Source organism: Abramis brama (assembly GCF_963993115.1).
Source record: "Abramis brama genome assembly, chromosome: 8".
Lineage (NCBI taxonomy): Eukaryota > Metazoa > Chordata > Actinopteri > Cypriniformes > Leuciscidae > Abramis > Abramis brama.
Genome location: NC_139970.1, coordinates 35,150,598 through 35,172,666, shown reverse-complemented (window position 1 = coordinate 35,172,666; position 22,069 = coordinate 35,150,598). Strand labels below are relative to the sequence as shown.

The 22,069-nt window shown below is 38.1% G+C and overlaps 1 protein-coding gene across 18 annotated transcripts in view; it reads right to left on the bottom strand.

Annotated features, from left to right (window-relative positions):
* The window catches only part of map2 (microtubule-associated protein 2), a 112,752-nt gene that overhangs the window by 43,855 nt on the left and 46,828 nt on the right, over positions 1-22,069 (bottom strand). For all 18 annotated transcript variants that reach the window (XM_084122065.1, XM_084122077.1, XM_084122079.1 and 15 more), the window contains exon 3: positions 17,879-17,968. The gene's annotated coding sequence lies outside the window, so the exon portion shown is untranslated. The remainder of the gene's footprint in view (positions 1-17,878; positions 17,969-22,069) is intronic.

The window sequence follows — 22,069 nt, the reverse complement described above, 5'->3', positions numbered from 1 at the left end:
GGAATTCCTGCAGGAAAAGTTTGTGGCTGGACTAGCTGCTACCACCTTGAGAGTTTATGTCGCGGCTTTTGCCATCTATCGGGAGTCAGACGAGGTCCCCTTAGGTAGACACCATCTGGTCTCCTCATTTATGCGTGGAGTTAAGACGCTTGAGGCCTGCACATGCTATTAGTGTCCCCACCTGGGATTTATCAGTTGTTCTGGAGGGGCTATTAGCCTCCCTTTGAATCCTTGGAGACAGCTCCGGACCGGATTCTGACTTTCAAGGTGGCACTTTTGTTAGCGTTGGCCTCTCTCAAGCGCGTGGGGGATCTGCAGGCTCTTTCTGTGAGTGAGCCTTGTATGGAGTTTGCTCCAGGTCTTGTGAAGGTGTTTCTATGGCCTAGACCTGGTTATGTCCCCAAAGTTTTGTCCACGACATTCCGCTCTCAATTTGTTATGCTTCACTCTTTCTGTCCCCCTCCTTTTTCCTCTGCTGAGGAGGAGAAGCATAATTTGCTTTGCCTTGTTCGGGCTTTAAAAGGCATACGTGGACCTCTCTGGCCAGTGGCGCAAGTCGTCTCAGTTGTTTGTATGCTTTGGGGCTGGCTGCCGAAGGCTCGCCGCCTCTAAGCACAGGATCTCTCACTGGGTGAGAGACGCAATTTCCCTGGCTTACGAGGTGCGGAAGCTTCCTTCACCTCTGGGCGTTAAAGCTCACTCTACTAGGAGTATTGCGTCCTCCCAGGCTCTTTTCAAGGGAGTTCCTTTATAGGATTTTTGTGTGGCGGCAGGTTGGTCCTCTCCGCATACTTTTATTAGGTTTTATAACTTGGATTTAGAAGTGGCCCCTGGTTCCCGGGTTCTTTCTGTATGAACTGGTTGCCTAGGTTCTAGTTGAGTCTGGTCTGGCAAAAAAAAAAAAAAAGTTATTGAAAAGTTCCTTGTTGGGCCAGATCCGGCAGCGCTTAGCTTGGCGTGTGTGGTATATCGTTCCCATTGCGTCATCGCTACGCAGTGTCGAGTGAACCTATGAAAGAGAACGCCTCGGGTTACTCGCGTAACCCATGTTCTCTGAGTAGGGAACGAGATGCTGCATTTGCTGCCAAGATCCTCTTGCTGCCTAGGGGCTTCTTCTTCTTCATCGTTAGAAAATCTGAGGAGCAGATGGCGCGTTCACTATATAAAGGGTGAGTGACGTAGCGCCGCTGAGGAGGCGCCCGCGCCATAAGGCCAATAAATTGGCGTGATTCTATACGGGTTCAGACAATCGGCACCGCCCTGAGGGCGTTCCCATTGCATCATCGCTACGCAGCGTCTCGTTCCCTATTCAGCGAACATGGATTACGCAAGTAACCTGAGACGTTTCTTAAGCAGCAAATCAGCATAATGTTTTCTGAAGGATCATGTTACTGAAAACTTGAGTAATGATGCTGTAAATTCAGCTTTACCATCACAGAAATAAATTACATTTTAAAATATATTAAAACAGAAAACTGTTATTTTAAATTGTAATAAAATTTCACAATATTACTGTTTTTGCTGTATTTTTGATTAAATAAATGCTGTCTTGGTGAGCATAAGAGTGAAAAAATCGTACTGATCCCAAAATGTTTAATGGTATATGAAATTATTAACACCTGTAATATTATAAATATTATAGCATATTTGTTAAATAAAACACAATAAATTCATATTGTTAAATATAATCAAAAATAAATGTCAAATAATTAGTAAAATTATGAGATTATGAAAAAAACATACTATTACAGACTCCTATGCCCATTACATTAATTTATTAATTTTCCATGCTGGTATATTTTTTTATGTTTAAACCATTTCTGAATAACCTGTCCCTGAACGACAAATGAAAACTGGTTGTTAAATGTTACACGTCAGTGTCTTTCTTTCTACATGGGCGATGGTTAAGCGGCAAACAGGACCAGACAACATTGGTAGATGCCAGATTTAATTTGTGCTACATTGAAAACCACACAATCTGACAGCAGATTCTTTGAAAAAGGACAGCAGCATGTCAGTATGAAGTGCACTTTCTTCACATCTCACCTGTCACAACATATATGAAAAATGAGAGTAAAGGATGGAAGAGCAGCCTGTTTTTTGATGATACACTTGACAGAACATGTGTTTCCACTGAATTGGGTAGGTAATAGCAAATGTCACTGTCTCCTGTCGCTATGTAAGTTACATGGGCAAAGAAGATGCAATGTATGTCAAAACAAGGGCATTTACCCTCCATAAATAAGAAAGAATGAGAAAGAGAAGGCGAGAGAGGCCACACAGTGTGCCAGCAATTAAAGCTAAAGTTTTAGAGTGCAGCGGTAGCTTGTAAATCTTAATTTGAAGTGTCTGCTTGCGTCCGAACTCTGCCCTCTCTCTCGTCCTGTCACGTTTTGATTTTGTCATTGTCTTGTTTCTTTGTCTTGTCATGTGATTCCCTGTTTGTCATGTGATCCTGCCATGTGTCTTGTCATTGGTTAATTGTCTGATCATTGTTCACAGGTGTCCCTTGTCTTGTAATTAGTCTGTGTATTTAAGCCCTCATGTTTGCCATGTGTCTTGGTCAAGTATTGTTTCCTGTAGACCACTGTTTGTATGTTCACGTTCATGACAAGACAAGGGACACCTGTGAACAATGATCAGACAATTAACCAATGACAAGACACATGGCAGGATCACATGACAAACAGGGAATCACATGACAAGACACAGAAACATGACAATGACAATGATAAAAACCAAAACGTGACATCCCCACCCCCTCTCTTTCTCAGTTCTGCCCTGAAGTGGATTTTCGGATGACTTTGGGCCACCAGAGATGTTCATGATATCTTAATTTAATTGCTCTGTGGGGTTGTTGAGCAGCACGAGGAGAGTCTGTCTGCGCTGCTAATGGAGGCTTTGATCAGCCATGACTCATTCCTTCTCTCTGACTGACAGTAACTCCTTGAGGGAGGATGCCCTCCTTCCCTCTCACTTCCTTTCAATCTCAATCCCTCTCTCTGTGTTACTGAGGGTCTTTCTCAAGGCTTTTAGGATTATTGCAACTGGTTGATTATAGGAAAAGTTTCTGCCTGATTGCTCAAAGTAACTCCTCAGCAAACTCCTGTGATTCCTGGTGGAAGGAAACGGCTGTGTAATCCAAAATGAGGTATTATGTTACTTAAATTTAGTGATGTTGCTAAGGCAAGCATCACTTTGGACAAATCGCCAAACCATAAGTATTGCATTTCGACCTTGTGCTACAGACATGAATTATCTTTTAAACGATGTGGTTTGAAGAAGAGGGGAGTGCTGTATATACGAAATCAGACGATTGCAATATTCGCCTGTTGGACCACTAAATGAGCAAAAAAACAAAAAACAAAAACATTCATTGAAAGAGGGACCCAAGTTATATGCAATGACAAAAATTAAAAATAAAATAAAATAAAATAATACATAAAATAAAAATAAAATAAAAACTGATAAATAAAATTAAAAATAAATAAATAAAATAAAATATACAAATAAATAAATAAAATAAATCTATTTTAAATTAAATGAATCTAGTTTGTGTATGCTCTGTATTTATTAAATGTGCTGTGAATTTTGCTGTTTTCTGAACTTCCACCTTGTTCTTTTTGGCTATTTACAGAGCTCAGGGCTGTCACAGAGATAGTAGTTATATCACAACACCTTATTTCAGAGATAGTTGGTTAGAATAAGAAAGAGATTATGTGTTGTATTCAATACACACAAATATTGATTTTGCCAAGACAGACATGTTCCTGGATTCAATTATTTTGTTGACCCTGGAAATACCAAGTTCTGGCATTAAACTCTAGATGGCGCAGGCTGATAGGTCCTTAACTCAATTTGGTAGCGATTGCATCGTCATCTACATAGTGTAGCTGATTGGTTGCTTTTGCATCAGTGGCCAATGAGCTGCGGCTCAACATTCAAATACCGGTAGTGTTGCAGTGTGCTTTACAAACCCTCCACCTTCCCCAGCTCCACCTGTATAGATCTGCAACAGGGGGTTATTTTATGTATGTTACATGTGCAGCAGCAGCATGTCTTACATGCTCACAGCAATGTCTCTGAATGTTTTGGCAGTAGCAAGTTTCGGTACTTGCTCTGCAGCAGCGCCAATTCCGTCAAGACCAAATACATTTACTTTGCCATATCCATTACCATTACCATGCCAATCTCACCGAGAGTTGTCATGACAGAACAACATTCCTGTTCAAAAATTTCCTTCCTAACCCTATCCCCACCCCTAAACCTAACCCTACCCATAACGTATCCTTAAAATCAGAGGGAAATGACAAGTGAATAACACTGATGTAGAAGCACCTAACCCTGGCTGTAAGCCTAAACTTGACATAAACTGTAAACTTGTCCCTCAAACTGATTGGCTGATTGGAATGTTGATCCAGGAACATGTCTGTATTGGCAAAATCACATTCACATTTGCAGTCTAGAGACATTAAATCTCAAGATATGAAGCTTAATTTAACTTGTAAAACCAACTGCAATGGCCAAGGGCAGTCTCAAAAAGTCACTCAGCCATATCATCAATGTCATATATGCTGAATTTCTAATCAACGAGCAGCAAGCCTGCTGAAGGCCAGATACACTGAGATTACGGTCTGATAGCTTGTTGAATATCAGTGGTGCTGCAGTCATGACGGAACCCCGCTGAGATCTTGATTAACTGGGGAATCATGGGAAAGCATTAAACCTAGACTAAAAAATGCAATCTAATGCAGCACTCCCTGGTACTCAGACTCTACACCAAGAGTTTCAAATATGTGGAGATGAAAACTGTTTCACAAAGTTTGAAAAAAGTTACAGAAAACTATGGAGAGAGACTCCTGAATGCTTGAAAACACACAGCATGTATAAGTGCGCCTGTAGCTCAAACTGTCAAGTATGGTGCTGGCCAAAATAATAGAGGACAGCAGGGTGGACTCTTTTGACTTGAGACAGTAAGCAAATTAGGAACCACTTAGAACACCTTGCAACCACACAGCAACACTCCACAACATGCTTTGAGGAGATGACTTTGGCACAGGCCAGCTTCACTAAGAAAAATAAATATATAATATTTACAATAAAGCTCATTTAATTAGCATTAGTAAATGCATTAGGTCATTTATACAAAATGTTAAAAATACATTAGTATATATAGAAATAAACATTAACCAATAAATGTTTGAATAAATGAATAAATCTGCAGAAGTACGATGGATGGATGGATGGATGGATGGATGGATGGATGGATGGATGGATGGATGGATGGATGGATGGATGGATGGATAGTTTTGTGCCAGTATTATTAACGTGTGCCTTCCTTTGTCTTGTCTTTGTCTTGGTCATTTACATAAAGTTTGAACTTTTCTCAACCGCATGTTGGTCATGTCATCTCAGATCACTAACTCTCGCTGAAAATGACATTGGGCCACTTTGTCGCTGCAAATTACTGTATCTGTGAAAGTCTATCCAGAGTGGCAGAGAAAGACAAGGACATTCGCCACAGCTGAAGACCTCTGGCTCAAAGACTAGTTATTTATTAGGGACTGACGAGGACTCTCTTTTTATTTGGCAATGTTCAGATTTAGAGAAAGAACTTCCCATAAAATCATGTTGACTCAATGTCAATGTCACTGTCTCGCTTTCTCTTTCACTTCACAGTCTGTGCATGATCAAGGTCACATTTGGACCAGCATCAAGCCTTTAGGAAGACTTACTTTGTGCACTTACAAATACACAATTTTGCACTCAGTCTCACTGTAACAAGACATAAAACTGATCACAATACAGTATCCGCATCAGAGTGAAATATTTATCTGAAAAACAGCACACTCTGGTGGACAGAAATGATAACACTAATTAAGCATGAGGGAATAGACTGCAACGACAGCAGGTGTGGTATAGTACCAGGTCTGAGCGCCAGGCTTCTGATGATCTTTATCTACAGGACATATGCTGGATACCGTGGAGTATACCAGACATGAGGCCAGCCCAAAAACCTGACCTACCAGTGAAAGATGCTAGAGTACTTCTTCCCAAACAAAAAGCCAAAGACTGTGTAAAGAGGAGCAAATGGGTCACTTGTATAAAAATTAAAGGGTGAAATCGTTCAGTGCAGCAAAACATTTACATTTATGCATTTAGCATATGCTTTTATCCAAAGCAACTTCCAAAAGCAATTCATCACAGAGCCAACAATATTCCCAGTAGCCTATACAATGCCAGGTTTAATAGAAAGCTAGAGTAGGAAACATACTAAATCAGAGGAAAAATGCAGAGAAACTGAGCTGGAAGAAAGGTGGTCCCGCCTTTAAGTTCAAGAGCCAATCGTCTTAGTCTTTTTGCTAAAAGCATTTTCAAATTGCTCATAGAGTGCTACAGGGTTGACATATATTTTGTAAAAACGTAATCGAAACCATGACATTTCACCTTGATTTTTAACTTTGAGCTCTTTTATTGTTACTCGTCTTTCACAGGGTTTGTACCCGAGCTTTCCGCTAGCTACTAAGCAAGCTTGACAAGTCAGTAAAACTGAACATATGGAGCTGGTTAAGTGATGCAAACTCCAAAATACATTCGCTTACAAATCATGCACTATGGTAAAAAAGTGTTTTGAGGTCATAACATAATTGTGCAAGGAGCTGCGTGAAAACATATATACATCATCGGATGCAAAATCCGCTTTCATATGGTGTTTGCATATAAATGTGTCTTTGCAGTGTGTGGATAACTACCATTCAATGAAAAAAATCCATTCACTCCTTTTTTTTTTTATCCTCAAAAAGCCTAAACACTTTCAATAATCAAGTCATTTGGATTTCTGAGCAATATGATGTCATATTGCTGATGATCCGCCCACGACCACTGCCGTATTAGCATATTTCCGCCCTCAGCCATTTGTATACTGTCTGCCAAGGCAGCACTTTACATGTCTTGTGTCGACACGCCCCACGGAAGAGAGGGGTGGGGTGAGCAGTTGCTCATTATCATTTAAAGAGACATGCACCGAAAAGGGTTGCTGTGAACAGAGCTGTTTTTGAGGAGGTAAAAAGGGTGTTGTTTTACACAACCACTGAGGAATTTTAACCAAAGTATGTTACAAACTTTACATGAAGACCCTAAAGAATCATACCAACTTGTGGAAAATGGGTGTCCGATGACCCATTTAATAAGTCTTTATTAATCCATAATCTGCCCTGTAATCATAAATGTGTGTGAAAATGATTAAAAGTGCTTGCTGTTTTACTGCCTCTAGTGTTCATTTCTTTTAGAAACTGCAGTGATACGTATTGGTACGTATTTTGCGCAGAGGCGGACAGAGTACACAGCTACATTACTTGAGTAATGGTGCGTTCACACCGGACGCGAATAGCGCGTCAGGCGCGAGTGATTTCAATGTTAAGTCAATGCAAAGACGCGTTACGCGCGTAAAAATTCCTGCGGCGCGAATGAGGCGTTTAGCGCGGCGCGGTAGACGCGAATTCGCCTCATTCGCGCGTCAAGTTCGCGCGAATGGCGCGAATTGAGCGTCTGGCGCGTTAAGCGTGTTACGCGCGAATGATTTTATTAGTGCTATTTGTGCATTCACGCGTTTGACGCGAATTCGCGTCTGCCGCCCGAGTTGAAAAATCTGAACTTCTGCGTCAATTCGCGCCGCGTTAACCAATCAGGAGCCTGCTTGCATGCTGCTGTCACGTGGTGAACTGACAGTTTATAATGTTATTTTATGTTTGGCCTCAATACATTATTTTGTAATATGACTAAAATGCACAACAAAGCAAATCTTTAACATAAAAACTCGATTTCAATATGAGAGCTACTCATTTTGTATTGAATGCTATTTATTCCATATTTATTCTAGATTATATGAAACTTTATTAATCTAATGTAAAGACAACAAACACAATTTAGTGTATAAAAACTTTAAAAAAAAATCACAGGACAGGTTTCACTTTTGGAGGCTGGCTCCATTTATTATCAAAACAAAAATAAATGACAGATTAGTGCGGGCGTGGGTGAACCTCGCGCCGGGCTGTACAGCGCGGGCTCGTCAGGCAGCGACCACTCGAGGCCGAGGCTTTATACGGCCTACGCTGTCCTCGTCAGCGTCCTCACCGTTAGGTCCACCAAACCTACCTTCTGGAGCAAATTGTGAAACTCCTGAAACCCTCTGGAGGGTTTGGTGGACCCGAGTACAGCGACGATGTCCCCTACGCAGCTGTTTCTGCTCTCCAGAGCATATACGAGCGGTGATTCTCTCGATTAATGCTAATGCTCGATAAACCAAAAAAAGATGGCCGCCAACAGGTTTCGAAACTTTCGCCTCTGACGCGCGTAAATTTCGCTTCAAACTTTTGATTTTACGCGCGTCAATTTCGCTCTTGACGCGCGAATGCACACAAAGTGGTCACGCGTATTACTAGACGCGGCAGGCGCGAATTTTGACGCATATTCGCGTTTGGTGTGAACGCAGCATAAAAGTACAGATACCCCTTGCTAAATTTTACTCGAGTACAAGTAAAAGTACTACAGTCAGATGTCTACTTAAGTAAAAGTACTAAAGTACTTGTTTTTAAAAGTACTTGAGTATCAAGAGTACAAGAGTACATTTTCTAAATATTGCATTACTACTGCCACAGTGCTTACATTGGTAAACACAGCAAACACTTGAAGCGAAAACTATCATTAACTTGTTCAGAAAATTTAAATAGTCTGGCGAGGTGGCCACGGGTTGGCACATTCCCGGGATGTGATATTTTTTTCCCCAGGATGGTAGGGGAAGACTCATGAATATTCATTAGGGAAGTCATCCCTGATTGGTCTGATGACCTACCCCTAAACCTACCTGTCACTGGGGTTAAGACCAATCAGGGATGACTTCCCTAATGAATATTCATGAGTCTTCCCCTACCATCCTGGGAAAAAAAATATCTCTCCCGGGATGGACCTGCTGCGTCTTCATCCATTGTTTCATCTCTTATCTAAATCTGACCATGGAGTTGACTTTGGCGGAAAGCTGAAGGTGATTGCTGATAGGCTGTCCCAATCAGTGGCGCCTGCACAATCCAATCACATTTGAGAGGGAAACAACAAATTGAGGGTTTCCGAGATGTCTTTTTTCCTTTTTTTTTTTCTTTTTTTTTTTTAGAAGAAGTAACGGGTACTCACGGTTATGGATAGAAATGTAGTGGAGTAAAGAGTACAATATTTGCCTCTCAAATGTACTTGAGTAAAGTCATGAGTACTCCCCAAAAATTATACTCGAGTAAAGTACAGATCCCTGAAAATTGTACTTAAGTACTGTACTCAAGTAAATGTACTCCGTTACTGTCCGGCTCTGATTTTGCGTTTTGCAAAAATGTTGCCACAGGAACATTTTTCTAATGAGCCTGTGTTGCGGCGAATTTAGGCTTCAAAATTCATAAAAGTTGTTAATTTGTAAAGATTGTAATGATCAACAAAACATGTACACACCTAATCCAAAAGTCAATGGAAAAATCCTATTGGGTTTTTAACGATGGAACCAGGATGATGCTAACTTAAGGGTTAACCTACAAAATTGGCAAGACCGACCTCAGATAATTTTGTTTTTAGCCTGATTTCAGCTTTAGAAGCTAAATGTATTATGCTTTAGTCTGACTTTATTGGCAAATATGTAATTTTTTTGACTGCGCTAAAGCATAAAAATAAGTTTTGCATTTATTTTTGCAGATATCTAGGAAGCATGCTAAGTTCACAAACGTGTTTCACAAAAAACAATGCAACAACCAGTTATTCTACTTTGAAATGTGCATTTCATGTTGACCTAAAAAGCCTCTGTATCCATCTAAAAAGCTCTATGACCAGAGGCATATTAAAACACTGATAAATCAACTCATCAACGTACAGTGTAAGGCGTGTCCTCAAACTGGCAACCCGTGTAAGCCCTGAGTCCAATATTTTGAATTTGCCGCTAGCTGTCAATTTTACATACTGCACCTTTAATAAAAAGTAAGCTCATCTTAACATAACTAAACTCATACATCTTATCTGATTTCACAATTCAGATCAAAATAAAGCCATATGTCTCATTTGTTTATTCTCCACAAATCTGTTATCCGTAAAATCTGAGCTGGGATTGAGAAAAGAACATCATAAGCATCTGTTTATGACTTTCTGCTTATTCCAATTTACTCTCAGCTGTTGTGGCACTGCAGGGGCTCTTCCTGCACATGGGCGGATGCTGATGAAATGGACATCCATGAGAGGACAGAGTGCATAAAGGGCCAGAGAACACTCCTCATTCTTGGCCTGCCGGGCTAATGCATGAAAGAGAACTCCTGCAGAAACTGGGTTGATCATCACACATCCCTCAGTGCGGGCTCTGTGGTGCATTCTGGGAAATCAGCACCACAGGAAGCCAACCTGCCTCCTGGTCCCCAGCATAAAGATTAAGTCAAGAACAGGGCAAGCTGTTACCCTGTCCTCAGATGACCCCCAAACCAAATGTTCCTTCTAAAATAAGAACAAAAAGAACTGACAGGATATCAAAAAAACATCCACTTAGTTTTCAAATCCACTTTCTTTAAAAGCACTTCTTGCTTTTCAGTATGAACCTAGACCAGTCAACATCTGCTTTTTAGCTATTTTGTGCAAATTAAATAAACTGACAAGAATCTATGGGATCCAATTTGACTCTTGGGCAAATTTCAGAAATTGAGCAAAAATACAGTGTCTGTCTGTTTTACAAATATTTAGGCAATGAAAGTTCTTAAAAGGGGCTTGTGTAAATCTTGTTCGATCCTCAAACTGTCAGTAAACCTGATAACTCCGCCCCCTCTATCTGATAACTCCGCCCCCTCTATCTTGACTAAATGAACTGAAGTTCCGCAGCAGTCGCACAGCAGACAGCAGCTGAACGAAGTGTTGCAAGGGTAAACAAAGATCTTGTTGTTTGAATAAGTACTAAACACTATGTCTATAAAGGCTCATATTTTATTTATTTGATGTCTGACTGAGACATGGGACCTGAGAGAGAGGTTTAGCATTTGCCATCTAGTCATAACCAATACATAGCCTACACTTAAATAACCTGTGCATAGAGTAGCATTTCTTCTTTTATAAAATGAGATTTTGGCCAAATGTATTTTACAACAGGAAAAAATGAGCGCCCATATACAGTAGCTACAACAAACTAGTTTGTAACCTGTTGATAAAATGTAATGTGATGCCGCCTGGAGCCGTTTTAATGACGGACAAAATGCACATTTGCACTCATTCACTGGTCAAAAACCTGCATTTGAGTTAGACTTTTGTAAAATGTTAATATATTGTTTAGTAATACAACAACATAGCCTATAATTTGTTTTTACCATCGGAAAATCATAAGCTGAGTGATCCTCGTTAGGTAACATATTTCTAAAAAAAATTCTTCTTGGATTTATGATTGCTGATACACTTAATGTATTAACATTTAATCATGTTATGGTAATAATATTAAATTATGGTTAATTCAAGGCTGTTAATATGCACGTATTCGCTATCTAGCTAATTTTTTTATCTATAGTATTCTATACACTCCGCTTGTCTTAACATGTATAAATGAAGTAAAACATGTTTTTTTAGGGCTTTAGGGCTTTAGCCCTTTAGGGCTAAAGGAGCCCTGAAACCCTGTATATCTATATTATCTATATTATTATTATGGTTGTTATTAAAAGTGAATAATTCTAAAGCTTTTGAGACTATTATTTTGTGTTATTGAATTTGTCATGAAGATCTGACCATTTCTTCCTTTTATGTATAGGCTTACTAAATAATTGTAATATATATAAATAAATAAAAAAGGGAGGGGGGGTGCTCTTTTTCAGTTTCAACACATGCCCCTCAAAGGGTCTGTGCACGGCCCTGCACCCGCTGATGTAGTTGTCAGAGTAAATAAAGAGAAGACAAACTTGTAGATGATAATCTGCCTGTAGCTGGTGCTATGCCAAAACTAAACCCAATGCCCCCCATGCACTCCCAGCTGCGATTGGTGGACGAAGTGTGGCGCTTAGGAGCACGCTCTAATTGGCTGAGAGAGGATGGCAGTCAGACGAGCCATTTCTTTCAACCCAGATGGAAGTGACAGCTCTGACCTTCTTTTTCCCAGAAAGGGAAGCAGGAAAAAAAATCTCAAACTCTCCCTGGGTGAACTAGAGCCAGTTGGCAGACATCGAAGCCCCTGGCACTCGCACGTCCCTGAGCAGATAGTGTGATATGTGCACCCTATCCAAACCCTGCAACCTTTAGGGGTGTCTGTGAAGCTGTGAAGTCAAAGCCCCAAACTGTTTTGGTTGGGATTTTGATCATGCTGTCAGAACTCCCCACTGGGTATGGCATTAAATTGCCCAAGAAGAAGAAGAACATTTGCATTGACATTCAAAGACTTCAACTTTTCTATTCTGAAAGTTCAAAATAACTCAAAATAAACCCAAATTTGAATAGGCACACCACGGCGGCTGGGATTAATCCTTGGAATGTGGCATGTACTGACAGTAAACAGTATTTGAATAAACGAAAAAGGAAATTGCGTCTGGATGAACATTAATTCCAAACCCACATGACAGTAGAAATCCTCACTTAAACCCTTGTTTAAACCCTTTTGTACATCATTTCAAAGCACTTCAAACACATAACATACACAAGCAAAAACTCAGTAGAATTCAAATGGAGATAAAATCCATATGGAAATGCATGTAATACATTCACCAATTCCTACACTCTTAAAAATAAAGGTTTTATCTATGGTTCCATGAAGAACCTATAACATCCACGGAACCTTTTCATTGCACAAAAGGTACTTTATAATACAAAAAGTTTCTTCAGATTATTCATTATATTCTTCACACTAAGAAAAATTCTTTAAAATTATTTTAATAACTGTTCACTGAAAGGTTCTTTGGATGAAAGAAAAAAGGTTTTGCAGAGGAAACAAAGTCATACAGGTTCGGAACGACATGATAGTAAATAAATTATTATAAAATTTTCATTTTTGAGGGAAGTGACCCTTTAAGGTACAAGTATGCACCATTTAGTAGTAGATAAGGCACACAAGGGTACCATTGGAGGGTTTTGTTCCAGTGCAGTACTGTTCTACCTTAAGTGTCACACTTTTTTCCGGAAAGTGCATATCACCAATTCAAAAAGTCAAACTGTCAGTCAGATTACATGCATGAGTTTTTGCCAAATTTCAGCTCACGTGTTTAAAAACACTCAGCTTGCCAAGACAAGCACTGGAGAACTTCTACACACTTAAAGTAATATACATAAGAGTATGCTGGCAGTTGTTGTTAACTGCAGGTTAAATAGGTGCTATCCTTCATTCCTTCCCCCACTCTTCCTCTCTCCGTACGGAGACCTGGCACACTCCACTGCAGCCCCATTGCAGAGCTCTCGGCTCACACATACACACATGCCAGAAGGAAGATAGAACTGCAACTGGACTATGTTAGATGTAGACCGAGAACTGTCTTTGTTACAGTACAGTGCTGCAAAACGAGGACACAGATGCAGGTGTTTTATGGGCCTTTTTTATTTGCTACAGAAAGAGGTTAGCATAAACCTGTAGCTTTGATTTAGAATAAGAGTAAGCCTGTCAGCCAAAGAGGAGTGGACATCATCTTCTATTGAAACACAGCTGAAGTACCATTTCCTCTTCAATTATTCATTTAAGACTGTCTCAGTATCTGTGAGAAATTCAAGCTACCAAGCTGGGCATTCAGTATCCTGTCAAACATTTCTCATGTTCGTACACTATGTGGAGAGGGTTTGTCAGTGTTTTAGGACCAGGGTTTTTGAAAGATTTGGGCATATGGTCTGTATATTTTCTGATTGAGACTTACTATATCTCTTGTAAGTTCCCCTAATTAAACAAACAAACAAATAAATAAATAAAAGTAAAAAAGTAAATTAAATATTACAAGAAATGCAGTACCATTAAACAATTTGGGGCTGGATTTTTTACAGTAAAAATAATATTATTGTAAAATATTATTTCAAATTAAAATAGCTGTTTTCTATTTTAATATATTTTAAAATGTTATTTATTCCTGTGATGGCAAAGCTGAATTTTCAGCATCATTACTCCAGTCTTCAGTGTCACATGATCCTCCAGAAATAATTCTAATATACTGCTTTAGGGCTCAAGGAACATTTCTTATTATTATCAATGTTGAAAATAGTTGTGCTGCTTAATGTTTTTTGTGGAAACCATTATGTTTTCTCTCAGGATTATTTGATAAATGGAAAGTTCAAAAGAACAGCATTTATTTTAAATAGAAAACGTTTGTAACATTATAAATAACTATACTGTCACTTTTGATCAATTTAATGCATCCTTGCTGAAAAACTTATTAATTCTTTAAAAAAAAAAAAAAATCTTACTGATCCCAAACTTTTAAACGGTAGTGTTAACTGAAGCTAAACTAAAAATAAATAAATAAATAAATAAAATCAACTATGATCAGAATCCAGAATGAACAATCCCAGTCAACATAATCAATCAAAGTTTTTTAATCAAACACACATTTCATTGTGCATGTTATTCTAAAGAATTATTTATTTTTTTAATACAAACTCCACCTCTTAAACATCTTTTCATGTTAGCTAGCATCATCTCGGCTGTGCAGGTGGGATTTTTGGCATTGTTTTATAGTACTGTTGTAACCCTTTCTAAAAATCTAGCCAATAAGTAACACACTAATTTAATGCTGGTTAATGATAATACTGTAGGTTGCATAAATAATAGCAAATAGTCAAGTTCAAAAAGACCACTGAGATGCATTAAGATCAAAACGTTCTCAAGTAAACTCCACATTTCACTCAAAAAGTTGTAAAAGTGTGCAGGGATCATAGATTATATTTGTCCAGAATTTTCAGATTCTTAGAAGATGTTTAGGGGATAATTAATATATATATGTATATATATATTCCGGCTTTAGATATTTCCATTAGAAATTCTGCACATTCCTTTGGGATTTTTTGACAAGCAACAGTAACATCACTCATCTCGTTAACTTGCATAAGACTCATCACAAGAGAATGACAAGTGTCTATCTGCGTCTCATTATTTTGTTTTCCCTCTGGCTTTCCTCTAATTTTAAAATTATTATTGTTTGCTGCGGGAGCTCGAGTAGTTTAAAAATTCACAGTGGGACTATTGGAATCTGCGATACGAATGATACTGCTGCAGCATCTTACACATGCAATTAAAGCCTTCAGGCTAGATTACACATCTGCTGTGAAACCTGTTAAAAACAAGCTTGCATAAGTGTGGTCGTGACACCATTCACTGCTCTGCACTTCCTACAGGCTTAATATGGATGCTAGTGCGGCGGTGAGGGTTATACGCTAGCGAAAATGGAGAAAGGGAGAAAGAGTTATTAAATTGTGTTGTGTATAGATGCCAAATTAGTTTCAAATTTTCATTCACACAGTGCAATACAATCGCTTGAATATCATTTAATGAGTGACTCAGCGTTGACTCATAAAAAGAAACTGTTGGCTTAATCCAAAAAATTACAAGATTAGCCTCTCGCTAATCATTTTTTATTGGCAAAGATTGGTCACATGCATTTTGTAAATGAGCATGCACGTTTATTAACACGTAAACACTCAGACACGTATGTGCGAACATCTATAAAACCAACAGCTGCACGTGTTCTCTTTCACACGTCTCTGTGTGGGCGTCCGCACATGGGAACATCGACCCGCCAAGCCACTTCCTACCTATCAACATGAACATGTAAACATTCATTAGATTGGAAGAGCCTTCGAGTTTTTCCGGCTCTCAGAGGACCCGATGTGCATTCAATAGCAAAGAGAGGAAGGCTAATGAAAAGCCCTTCTGCTGCAGCTTCGTATGAAAACAGAAGCAGAGAGAAAAGCAAAGCACTGCTTATTAACTGTCTTTTGTTTTGGTATTTTGCGGGTGTGTGTCACGCTCATCAGCAGCTTGAAGGGCTCTCTGCCTCCCGCTCAACCCACTCACAGATCCTGTGTACTGGAAACATTCCCTCCACCTCTATCTGCAACTGTAACTATTATACCACTGTATTACAATTCAGAGCTACAAGGTTCTTGGATGTGGATCTTGGGCAGTTTTGAATAGCCAGACATTTGATAAGCATAGTCTACTCTACACTGCAGGAGCTCACTTAAAGGAATATTTCAGGTTCAATACAATCAACAGCATTCTTGATACAATGTTGATTACTGCAAAAAAAATAGTTTCAACTCCTTGTAAGTGAATGGGGTGCATATTTGGAGGATTTAAATACAGAAATGTGAAGCTTGTAATTTTTATACAAGCACTGCTTCGGTTGAAATGTGTGTAATACTTGAGCTGTAAAGTTGTTATTGTCATTTCTACAGTTGTTTTAAAGTTTAAAGGTTATGTGGTCATGGTAATGAAGAAACTGGATATGATTTTATAAGGAAAAAGTCAATTACATGCATATTCTTAACATCTTGTGGCTATACTGTTATTGTTAACTAAAACTATTACAATTTATTTTTGTTAATTGAAATAGAGATGAAAAATATTTGAATATTAGATGAAAAACTTCAAAATAATTTTAAAATAATTTAAAGCTAAATAGAAATATTTCAAAAATATATATATTTATATATAAAAGCACGTAACAAAATTACTAAAACAAACTAAAATAAAAGCTCAAAATATTGATAAATACTATAATAGTACATACACAATAGTAAAATAACACTGAAACATTAACATTTACGAATTGTCCCAATTCACTTCCATTGTAAGTGCTTTAGTGTAACCCAGAATGTTGCTCTTTTTTTTAAGAAAAAGAGGGACAATATACATTTTTGTACTACTCGACCTTATGCAATAAGCACTGTCAATTTATCTTGTACTAAACCCATAATATTCCTTTAAGGCTGCTTCACACTGACCCAACAAACAAAAATATAGTTTTCTTAGCGCAGTGTGAATTGTCCTTCAGACTGGACAGGATAAAGCTGTCTGGCCAACATGTAAATCTATCAATCACATATGAAATCAGATATAAGACTCTATCAGCATGGGAACTTGTAAACATGACTCTGTTTCCCAGCGGACTGATAAAATGCACCCTGACTCTGAGACTAGGGCACTGTCCCAAATAGCCCATCTGAAATAGACTTGTGGTCTTGTGACCTTCCCTAAAACGTGTTTGTGAGATCCAAAACACTGTAGGATATCCCATTTGCCACTGTATTATTCAGAAGGGTCCTCACAAACACCCCCTTTAGGCCACACTGGAGCAAACTTCACCACAGACTACTATCACCTATGTGGCATCATGTCACCAAAATGTGGAATTTTGTTACTGAGGCCGGCATTTTGGACAGGGTCCAACTGCTATATACGAACATTAAGAAAATAATTAGTGTGTCTGAAATCACAAGCACGCAAAAATGTAAAATTGACCCACAATGCCTAAAAGGGAAGGAGTTCTCTTTTATAATTTTATATATTGCATAGAATATATATTTATACTGCATAGAAAATAGCTGCCCGGGACTGTTGCCAAAATGGCCGTCGAGTGGACTAACTTGGCTTAAAGGAATAGTTCACTTTAAAATGAAAATTCTTTCATCATTTACTCACCCTCAAGTTGTTACAAACCTGTATGATTTTTTTCACCCTTTCTTCAAAATATCTTCCTTTGTGTTCAGCAGAAGAAAGGCATTTTTATATGTATGGAAGTTTTTTTATATATGTATAAAAGATCAGAGGTGCTGCATAAGACATGTTACTGCAATGCGTGCGGAGTCGTAATAAGGTCTGCTGTGTTGGTCGTGAGAGAGATGTGCTGCAGGGATTGGCTGGTACCTGTCTAGGTGGTGGTACTCCAGTGATGATTGGTGGCGTACTTAGGAGGAGGCTTCAGGGCCTGGAAGAGTCTCTCAGTGTGATAAACACCTGCAAACAGATCATGAGGAAACACTGTTAGCTGCAAAACATATACATATATTAAGTGAATGTTTTAAGGCTGTTACTGATAAAGAAAATATCTGTATTAATTTGGGAGGAAGAACACATGGGAGTATGTGTTGCTAACACACAGAATGAGCTCATTAGTTCTTTAATGAGATCGCATTAAAGCAATAGGCAATCAGCGTACAATTGTCTACGACACACACACACACACCTGGACACACCAAAGAGACAGACCTTCACTACAGCACACACATTTAGTGCTGAATGGCACACCTATAGACTGCAAAACCCTTCATTTTCTCACTTTGCAAACACAGGCAGTACGTTAGGCTACATGAAGGCTTATTATGCTTTAAATTTTCAGCTGCCATTACTTCAGTCTTCAGTGTCACATGACCCTTTAGAAATCATTCTAATATGCTGATCTGATACTCAAGAAACATTTCTTATTCTTATTAATGTTGAAAAAACATTTTCTGGATTGTTCGATTAATATACATTTCAAAAGAAGATCATTTATTTGACATCTTTTGAAGTATCTAAATGTATTTACTGTCATTTTGGATCAATTTAATAAAGTTTTTTGTAATCCGGCTCTCAAAAAATATGAAAAATTTGGATTTATCAGCCAATATATCGGTTATCGGCTTTCAGATATAAAGAATTATTGTTTATCGGTTATCATACCGGCCAAAATTTTCATATCGGTGCATCCATTAAAAAAATAACTTTCTGACCCCAAACTTTTGAACACCACTTCACAGAGAAGACAAACCCTCAATGCAGAACGATAAGCGGAAAGAAAGACAATTATTTTTCTTTGTCAATCTTTTAGGACCAGGGTATCTGTATCTTTTCTCATTGAGATTTACTATATCTATTGTAAGTTGCCCTAATTAAACAAACAAACAAACAAACAAACAAATAAAGTAAAAAGTAAATTAAATATTACAAGAAATAAGTTTAATCTAAATAAAAAATATATTTTACCCAGTATTTGTATTTTCTGTGTATAACGTCATTAGCTTAGCACATGCTAACACCAAATTCTATTGAAATCAATTGTAAGGAGTGCTGTTTGATGACACAGCAAGTTGAAGCCTATGTAGAGCTGTCCAAATCAGTCACATTTATATTTAAGATGCCTTAGGAGTAAGTTGCCTTTATAGACTGTAAACAGCAAGGCACCTCAATATGTTTTGAAAGACCATTTATCTCCTTCACACACTCCATGGACATAAAGAGAGCCTGACATAGATTTTCACTGCATCATTCTGTCAGCCATTCGTGGGCAAACAAGTCTCTGATGGAGGCACAAGAGAACATCTCCACAGGCCTGAACTAAATAAAGAGCTCTAGTTATCAGTGTATGACAGCAGCTCTGACACAGTAGTCACCTCTGCTCAACTCCATTCATAGCCGCTTCAACAAGTCTTTATTATGGAGAATAATGACTGCAGCTTTGGTTCCAGATAAACCTGAACAAAACTCTATATTCCCTTCAGCTTTTGGGACTGTTTGTGTGAGTGATAGAGTTATAAAGAGTGCCAGTAATAACTATCCTAGAAAAATCTGAAAAGAAAAGATGGACATATTTAATGGTTTACTGGTGTGTTTATCCTCTATCTGTTATCCCCTATGAAACAGCACTGCAGTGCTAGCATGGTGTGTAATCAATATCAGAATAGCAGACATTCTGGCAGACTAGTTTTAAAGGGAAAGTATTAAAGGGATAGTTCACCCTAAACAAAAATTGAGTCATCATTTACTCACCCTGGTGATGTTCTAATGTCATATGCCCTTCTTTCTTTTATAGACCACAAAAGGAGAATTTAAAATAAAAGAATGGCTTTTCAGGGTTAAAAATAATATCATTGCTGGGAAATGCATCTAAAAATGTTCAATAACTTTGCAAAATAATACAAATAGCAGGTCTAAATCTATCTACAGTATGTATCTTGTTCTGGTGTTCTTGTTCAGAAATGAGCAGCAGAGCTCTGACTCCCTACTTGCGCTTCAGGGAATCTGAGGTGAAAATGTAGCGTTTTCCTCTCTGCCACCAGATAATATGCAAGCGCTCCACACAGTGACTCACACTGCATGAACATGAGGGCCCTTTGCGGCATGTTCACACTGAGAACTCCAACAAGACAGAATAATACCACCCTCGCAGGCACAGAGAACCCCACACAAGTCCCAGACGCAGCAAACTGACATACTGTACTGCTGCAGCAGATGGGATTTAATGCGTCCTTAACACACACCAACACACAGAAGCAAACAACTGTCATGCATACACACTGAAAACACACAAGTAGGCCTACATACTAACAAAGTTATAAAAATGCACTCTATTCCACACTATAATGGCACTGGTAACTAAAATGTCCATTATTTGATCTATATATTTTTTTTAAATCATATATGCATATGTAAATAAATTACAAAACTATATATATATATATACACATACAGGTGCTGGTCATAAGATTAGAATATCATCAAAAAGTTTATTTATTTCAAGAATTCAACTTAACAGGTGAAACTAATATATTATATAGACTCATTACATGCAAAGTGAGATATTTCAAGCCTTTATTTGTTATAATTTTGATGATTATGGCTTACAGCTTATGAAACCCACGAAATCAAAATCCCAGAAAATTAGAATATTACATGAAATCACACAGTAATTACACAGTGATACCATGGTCATTGAACCAGGTTTTGGTTCTTTTGGCAGTGTGGGCAGGTGCAAATCCTGCTGGAAAATGAAGTCAGCATCTCCATAAAGCTTGTCTGCTGAAGGAAGCATGAAGTGCTCTGAAAATGTCCTGGTAGACGGCTGCGTTGAGTGGACAGCACAGTGGACCGACAGCACAGTGGACCAACACCAGCCGATGACATGGCTCCCCAAACCAACACAGACTGTGGAAACTTCACACTGGACTTCAAGCATCTTGGATTGTGTGCCTCTCCATTCTTCCTCCAGACTCTGGGACCTTGGTTTCCAAATGAGATGCAAAATTTGCTCTCATCAGAAAAGAGGACTTTGGTCCACTGTGCTTTATTAAATCCAGAGTCAACGCAGCCGTCTACCAGGACATTTTCAGAGCACTTCATGCTTCCTTCATTTTCCAGCAGGATTTGCACCTGCCCACACTGCCAAAAGAACCAAAACCTGGTTCAATGACCATGGTATCACTGTGTAATTACTGTGTGATTTCATATAATATTCTAATTTTCTGGGATTTTGATTTCGTGGGTTTCATAAGCTGTAAGCCATAATCATCAAAATTATCACAAATAAAGGCTTGAAATATCTCACTTTGCATGTAATGAGTCTATATAATATATTAGTTTCACCTGTTAAGTTGAATTCTTGAAATAAATCAACTTTTTGATGATATTCTAATTGTATGACCAGCACCTGTATATATGAAGAGTTCAGATGCAAAAACCAAAAAAAACAAAGTGCCATCTGAAAGTTCAGTAATTTCACTTAAATGACAGTTAATGGGTAATTGTCATTGCCATTTAATTGAAATTACTGAACTTAAATAAACAAGCTTGATAAAAATGATCATTCTAGAAGAAAATTTCAGATGGCACTTAGAGGCTTTTGCATCTGAACTCTTCATACACACACACACACTGTATACACACACACAAACATATATATACAGTATATATACATACTGTATACATACATATTTTTTTATTTAATTACCAATACATATATGTAAAAACATATATAGATATTAAAATAATATGTAACAAAAACAAAATTGTTTATATTATTTTATATAAAATCAACAAGGGTCAGACACTTTTTTTTAATCACTATTTTTGTCATGTTTTCCAGACAAATATCCCTAAAACAAGATAAATTTAACAAAGCAAAAAGCCGGATCAATTAGGACAAAAAATTAAATAATTTAATTAAATATATACTGTATTCTCAATGTATATTGTACCTTACATCACACTATAGGATGGTTAAAATGTTTGTTATTTTTAAACTGATTAAGATGATTTGCATTGAATTTATTATGCTGCAGGTCCTTCCTAAAATTACCGGCC